Genomic DNA, 8,087 nt, shown 5'->3' with positions numbered 1-8,087 from the left:
GTTTGTAACTTTGTCAGTGTTCTGTGATGTGACCACTAGAAAGAACTGATGTACTCTTAATTAGTATCAAGAGGTGCAGTACTTGTGAGTTCATTCCACTGTGCCATCCTCTGGCTAATAGAGACCGTCATGTTCAATTGTTCATTCTCGAAGCATCAGTCTTACATTATAGGACTTCATTTATAGAATGCATATCAGCTCATATTTATAACCCACTGTTGACAGTTCCTGCAGTACAGCGACTGCTTTGCTTCTGTTGTAAGTTGACAAGGCCACATGATAACAAAAATAACAGTAGGATGAAGCAGATGCACATTTCAAACACCTCTCACCTTCCCCTTGTTAGTTTTTATCCCAGAACATTTATATGATGCAATAATATACAAGTTTCTGCTTTTGATTTTCAATCATACCAAGTATATTTTAAAAAGTACATTCTAAAAGAAATTCTACAGTGCAATGCTATCCACCAGGACATGTCCCATGACTGGAGACACATGGGCTAGACCAGATCAATAACCTCTGGGAATGGCATAAGGGTGTCGAGTTATATAACAAGTTTGAAAGATATTTAAGTTTTCCTCCATTTAAACGGTCATGAAGCGGATCACACAACACGGCCAGCTCCAACTTAATGACTAGAATTTGGGCATTAGATGTGAGGTGGCATTAATCGTTTGCAAATGTTTATCTCCTCACCTATTTCTTTTATTAAACAAAGTCGAAATGATGGATATAGAGTGGCTTTTAAGGTGAGAACAGGCATCAGGATCTCTAGGAGGCGAGCAGCATTGTAGAAACTGCGTCAGGGAGGACCATCAAATGTTTTCAGCACATCTGCATAGAAGATGGCTCTGCCTTTGGTGTTGAACTAGGCCAATCCTTTAAAGATTATTCTTTGCTAATGAATCAATGCCTTGAATTTGAATTGAAGAGAACTTCAACCTCCTAAAATGTCACATTTCTTTCACTTATGTAAGTTTAAAAAGAACTGATAATAGTCATGTATGGAAGAATATTTCTGAAATCACATCCTTTTTAGAAGCCTCATGTTATTCTAGAGAAAGCTTGATGCAATGTGAAAGATTTTTAAAGGTAAAAATTGTTTCAGAAAAATTTAAAAGTTTAATTTTGTTCATTTGCCTCAGATTTAGCCTCAAATGGGGAAAGAAAGATGAGTAGGATAACTTATAACTTATTCAAACTATTTCACAAAAAAGTAGAAAATATGGTTTGTTTTATAAATGTGATACCCAGTGAATAAAATATTTTCTTTCAAAGGAAAAATGTCTGGCCCAAACATTGGATAAGGAATTCTACTAGTCAAGGAACAAAAATTTCTAACCGACTATAAACCATACGATTGTATCAAAGATAGTAATCCCCATCTCATTTAAGAAGTCCAGCATAGCAAGACATAGTGGTACACACCTTTAATCCTAGCCCTCAGGAGGGAGAGGTAGGCAGATGTGTCCACCCTGGCCTACATGAAAGTTCCAGGCCAACTGGGGCTACCTGGAGATACTGTCTCAAAAAATAAACAAATAAACAAAGAAACAAAACAAGAGGGGGAGGAGGGGGAGGAGGAGGAGGAGGAAGAGGACGAGGAGGAGGAGGAGGAGGAGGGGGAGGAGGAGGAGGAGGAGGAGGAGGAGGAGGAGGGGGAGGAGGACGAGGAAGGGGAAGTTGTCCAGCATAAAACAAAATTGTGGGCTAAATTATAACAAAGTGGAAAATACGTGCTAAAAAGTTTTTCAAGGAACTGGAGACATGGCTGGGCCTTAAGAGTGTTTGCTGCTCTTTCAGAGGACCTAGGCTTTGCACCCAGCCTCCAGACTGGGTGACTCATAAGCCTCTGTAACGCTAGCGCCAAGGATTTCAATGCCCTCTTCTGGCCTCTGCTGGCTCCTGCACCCCATGTGCTGAACACAAATTCATGTAAGCCCACATGCATTCACATAAAAATAGTAAGTAAATCTTTTTAAGAATGAAGAAGAAATAGCTGGGCATGGTGGTGCACACCTTTAATCAGCACTGGATTGGCAGAGGCAGGGGGATCTCTGTGAGTTCAAGGCCAGCCTAGTCTACAGAGTAATTCCATGCCAGCTGGGGCTACATAGTGAGACCTTGTCTCGTCTTTGCCCCCCTCAGCCCCGCCAAGTTTAACAAATCAAATACAAAATAAAAGATAAGAAAAATAAATAAATATGATATAGAGAAAAAGAAATTTTAATGATGTATAGGTGATATGATTTTATACAGAGAAATTAAAAACAATCAAAAGATACATAAGAATTTAAAGTTTAATAAGTTTGTTGAAATTGAAAGTCTAATTTTAAACACTGGCAACCAACCATTAGAATTATTTTTAAAAATAAATACCATTTTTCTCTGTGTATTTTTCTCAATGCATATTTTTTATTGAATTTTTGTGCATTTCATATGAAACATCTTAATCATCTTTATAACCTTCCCCATCTGCAACCTCTGTAGGAATCCCCTCGGGATTTCATGCATTCTGTCATGTACTTTGAGACCTATTGAGTTGTTTGTACCCAGATGTCCCTCAGTGTAAGTTCGTTCACTGGAGTCTAGTCAGTCTATCTAGAATCTGTCCCTTAAAAAAAGATCATCAAGGTCCCAGAGGCCTGGAAGACTGTTTCCTTATGAGCGTCCACCACCCTTGGCTCTTACAGTCTTTCTGCTCCTCTTCCTCAATGGTCCCCGAGTCATGGGTGGGAGGTTTAGTACAGGAGTCCTGTCCAGGGACATGCACTCTGCGGTCTCCTGTTCTCTACACTTCGGCCAGTTGTGGCCTTTTGTGTGCACTGCATTCTGCTGCATGAGAAAGCTTTGCTGGTGAGAGTTGAGATGCATATTCATGTCTTGATACGTGTGTGGAGGTCCGAGGACAGCTTGATATGTGTGTGTGGAGGTCAGAGGACAGCTTGATATGTGTGTGTGGAGGTCAGAGGACAGCTTGATACGTGTGTGGAGGTCGGAGGGCAGCTTGATACGTGTGTGGAGGTCGGAGGACAGCTTGATATGTGTGTGGAGGTCGGAGGACAGCTTGGTACGTGTGTGGAGGTCGGAGGACAGCTCATAGGCGTCAATTCTCTCCTTCCACCATGTGAGTCCTAGTAATGGAACCCAAGTCATCAGGTTTGCCAGCAAGTGCCCTCACTCATCGAGCCATCTTGCCACCCCAAAATGTGTCTGTAGAAACTGGAATTATTTAGTATGTTTTATTTCATACCTGATTTTTTCCTGTATTTTCATGTTCATAATGGTAATGCTTACATGTAAGTTGTCCCCTTTGTAGAAAACAAAGGCTTTACATACCAGATCCCCTTTAACATTGTACAGTTAAGCTCAAACTTTCCTCTCTGAAGTTGTGAGTCATTTTTCTATTGTAAATAGACCATAGTCACTTTTATATAATGATAGAATTATAGTGGACATAGTAAAAAGTAGCAATAAACAACGGTATTTAAAATGTAAAATAAAATAAAGACCATTTATAAGGATATTAAAAAATTTGCTCAGATCCGATCTAGTGCAGTACTGTTTAAAAACATGACCCACAATTCTGTGACAACTTTCCTATGACAATATGGGATCTGTGATCTCTGGCCTCTGAGCTTTATAATTACTTGAACAATATAATCTAGAAGGAGCAACACTAAGCCAGTTTCTAGATTTCAGGCCTCAAAGGACATTGGGAGTATTGTTCCCTTCATCTTAGGGTGTTGTCTGTCCAAACTCACGAGCCATCTGAAGAGACTACACAGAGAGGCCCAAGCGTACATGCTGAGACTTTCAGGTGATCACTCGGCTACTTTTCATTTCCCATCATTCTCATGGTATTCCAACTCCAGCAATCATCTGACTGAAACCGTAAGAAAGAATTTGAGCCACGGCTCCCCAAATAAGTCTTCCCCTTCCCCAGACTCTGACCACAGAACCCATAGTGCATAGTAAGGTGAGCTCTTTTTTTAGGCCAGTTTGGTATTGATTTTACTGTATTATCAATAGATAATCAGGTAATCACTATGGAGTTTCTTAAAATTACTGGATGCACATAAGAAGTCTAGCCATCACTTTCTGTGACGTTCCCTAAAGATGACTTTTCATACATCAAAAATTATTTCAGGGGGTGGAGAGATGATGATTCAGCAGTTAAGAACACTGGTTGCTCTTGCAGAATACCCAGGTTTGAATCCCAGAACCCACATGGCAGCTAACAACCATCTGTAACTCCAGTTCCAGGGGATCTGACACCCTCTTCTGACCTCAGTGGGCACTGCATGACATGGTATACTTACACACATGCAGGCACAACACTCATACACATAAATTAAAATAAATAAATAAGTAAATAAATAATTTCATATATTGAACACTATTACTTCAGTGTGGCATTGGAGCAAAAATTATCAAATTCACCAAGAGAAGCAATAAAAGATTGGTGGTAAATCACACGAATATGAAAACGTTTAATCTGATCTCCATCACACTTTAGGCTGGTTAAAAAACAACGGAATTTAAAAAGTATTTAGTAGAGCATATTTACTGTCTAGTGTGTTGGGTTTTATATTGGTGTTCCTTCAGATCTATCATGGACTTTGACCATTTCAACACACACACACACACACACACACTCACACACACACACATACACACACACACACACCTTTTCTTTGTTTAAGATTGCCGTTTTTAGTTACTGTTGCTGAACAATTGGTCATAGATAATGGAAAATACAAAAGTTGTCACACATTGCACACTATATGCAGCCCTCAGCCACAGGTGGACTAAGGCTTAAGTTCTTGCAAACGTCTAGAACTTTAGGAGCCCCTCTTTGCAACAGTTAACTAAGAATTTTTCACTTAAGCACTTCTAGAGAAAAGCAGATAACTTCATAAAAATGTAGACAAACTGTGTATAACCCTATCTATAAAGAAGAGAACAGAGAGTTTCGGCTAGTTTTGGAAACTGCGAAAGCGTGTTCAGAGAACTGGGTGGCTGCGGCAATGGTGGCTTTTGCCATGTAGCCCAAGGTGTCCACGCTGGGATCTAAGCCATTGATGCTGAGTTCACCCACGTCTCCAAAGCCAGGTGCTAATGGCCGGTTCTTACCTGGACTTCTAGTGGTGGATTTACCAACTCCAGTGGTTCCACAACCTAGCTCAACTACTGGTCCTTCAATAGGAGTCATGAAACTGACACCTTTCATTTGCCACATCAACCAGTTGTACTCACTCAAAAAGATAAAAGTGGAGCTCAGTGTTTTTGAGGTACATATGATATTTCCTGACCAGGATTTGAATCAACACCTTTGACATCAAGAAGACAAACAAACATTTCCGTAATACAGAGGCCTCTTGTTGGCGTTATAACAACTCCTATAATTGGGAAAAGTGTGTTTAATCCAGCAGATGTTGGTCAACTGTGAAAGACAGTGTGTTCTCCTGTCCAGATGAATCTTTTTCATACTCAAGGAGAGTCTGGCTTCAGAACATCACGTCTATGACACTTGGGTGACTGTGCTTGGATTTCCACAAGCATCTGTTTCTTACATATTATTACAATTTGCACAGTGTGAAAATATCTTACAATGTGTGATGTCTGACACAGGAAGTGAGATGCACATTCTTTATCGTGTCTCAGAAAACCGAGACAGAGGTCCTTTATCATCTCCACCTCTAGCCTTTACACCACCAATCAAGAACTTAGGTCCACTAGCACAGCCCGGAAGTAAACCCAGGCTTTCTCTCATGAGGCCTCTTTCTACAGCATGCAAAATTTTCCTAGCGACTGTTGGGTGAAGTACCAGATGAAAGTCTTGTGTGGAGAGCGATGGAACACACTTGGCTTGTACAGTGATGAGAGATAAGAACTCTGCTCCAAGGAAGGTGACGGACAGGACCAGGGCTAGCGGAGCACAGTCACCTCTTTCCCTTGGTTGTGTGCACATTTATGGTAGTGCTGGGTAGCTATTCAGACACTCTTTTTCCATTTTATTTACTATTCTTGATTTTTGTGTATGAGTGTACTTACAGCCTGCATGTGTGTAAGTGTACCAGTGCTGTGCAATGCTCACAGGGGTCAGAAGAGGGTGTTGGATCACCTGGAACTGGAGTTACAGATGGTTGTTAGCTGTCATGTGGGTGCTGGGAATTGAATCAGGGTCCTCTGCAAGAGCAGCCAGCGCTCTTAAACGCTGAGCCATCTCTCCAGCCCCTCGGATAGTTCTTTTACAAACCTTTAGTTCAAGGATACAGCTCATTTGTAGCTCAGACTCTAAAAGGTGCCCGAGATACACTTGAAGCAAAGATTCCTCCAGATTAGCATTTTGTGATCTCTGTGATAGTGCAAGCCCAGCCCAATACCCTCAGCATAGCAGTAAATTAAATTGAGTTTGCCATCATGAAAAGGTATGCGAATTTCATGGAGAGATACAAATGCTTTCACCAAGATAGACATGGTGATTATAATTAGCTATTTGAATTATGGCTTTTAAAATTTAGATAGTATTTACTATCTATGAAATATTTATTATTTAAAAATTTAAGTATATGAGTGTATAGCCTGCATGTGTGTAAGTGCACCCATGTTGTGCAATGCCCATGGAGGTTAAAAGAAGGCACTGGATTCCCCTAGAACCAGAGTCATATGTGATTGTTAACCACGATGTGGGTTCTGAGAGTTGAAGCCTTGTCCTCTGCAAGAGCAGCCAGCGCTCTTAACCACTGAGCCATCTCTCATCCCCAGTATTTAATATCTTAGTTATCTTTGTATATATCTGTCATGGATTATTATCTTTTATGTTCTTAAACTTAATTGTACTTTTTAAAAATTGCCTACTACTAAGGTTTCTTAATAATAAAATTGTCAATATATATACATTGAAAAAAAGGATTCAAAATCACCACCAAAAACATAATAATCCTAGAAATGGTAGATTTACTGCATATAAAGGATACTTCAAAAAATGTATAGGACCTTTCTTGTAAAAGAAGATTGTCTAAGCCTTCCTACTTCCCAGTCTTTAAGCATAAGCAGCACACAATGACATGTGCATATGAACCTGTCATAATTAAACTCATTATTTTGTACATTCACTTAAAAATTGATTTTCTTTTTGCTACAATTGTTCCATTGGAATTTCAGTTAAACTAATTCTCAAATATCTGTTTTCCATTGCATAATTTCTTATACTTCAAAGGATGCATAATCTATTTTCTTTTTCTTTAATTTTATCTTATTGAATTTTTGTGAACACACACACACACACACACACACACACATATATATATATATATATATATATATATATATATATATATATATGTATCTCACAGCCTATAGAGTCTGGTTTGTGTATTCAAATGTCCATTCACTGGTCCCACCCCTTCAAGACACTGTCTTTCCTCCTCCAAGAAGACATCAACTGCCAAAATTTCCTTAGATTGGGCTGAGACGTCTTACCGACCTTCCATGTCTATGCTGGGATTTTGTATGGTTTACACTAGCAGAGAACTTGTGCATGCTGTTACCATTGCTTAAGTTCGTATGAGTAACTTCCCAGTTATCTAGAAGACTCTGCTGTGGTCACTCACACCCTCTGGCTCTTAATCTTTCCACCTCCTCCTCTGCAATGCTCTCTGAGCCTTTGGAGGCAGAGGTTTGAATTAGGCGTCCTATTCATGGATAATCACTCTGCAGCCTCTTGTTCTCTACCCCTTGACCAATCGTGGGTTTCTATGGTAATCACTATCTACTGTATAAGGAAATTTCTCTGGTGAGAGTTGAGAGATATATTCATCGTATGTGTAGATGTTGCATTGAAGATGTGTCATGTAGCATCTCACAGACCCTTGTTCTCTGCATTTGGCCAGTTCTGGAACTCTGTAATAGTCTCTATTTGTTGTGAACAGAAGCTTTTTTGATGAGGGTGAAAGGTATACTTGTCTGTAAATGTGGGAATGCACATTTAGAAGAAAGTAATGAATTACTTTGGTCTAGGAATGTGGCAGAAATAGGTTTTTCTCTAGGATCTATGACCGCTCTCACCATGTGTATTT

The 8,087-nt window shown here is 39.7% G+C and overlaps 1 pseudogene; it reads left to right on the top strand.

Annotated features, from left to right (window-relative positions):
• The first annotated feature begins 5,033 nt into the window (after positions 1-5,033).
• Positions 5,034-5,828, top strand: LOC103736731 (annotated as a pseudogene).
• The last annotated feature ends 2,259 nt before the right edge of the window (positions 5,829-8,087 follow it).

Source organism: Nannospalax galili, unplaced genomic scaffold (assembly GCF_000622305.1).
Source record: "Nannospalax galili isolate Female #2095 unplaced genomic scaffold, S.galili_v1.0 scaffold917, whole genome shotgun sequence".
NCBI lineage: Eukaryota > Metazoa > Chordata > Mammalia > Rodentia > Spalacidae > Nannospalax > Nannospalax galili.
The sequence above is the reverse complement of the archived record's forward strand: the minus strand, read 5'-3'. Positions and strand labels throughout refer to the sequence as shown.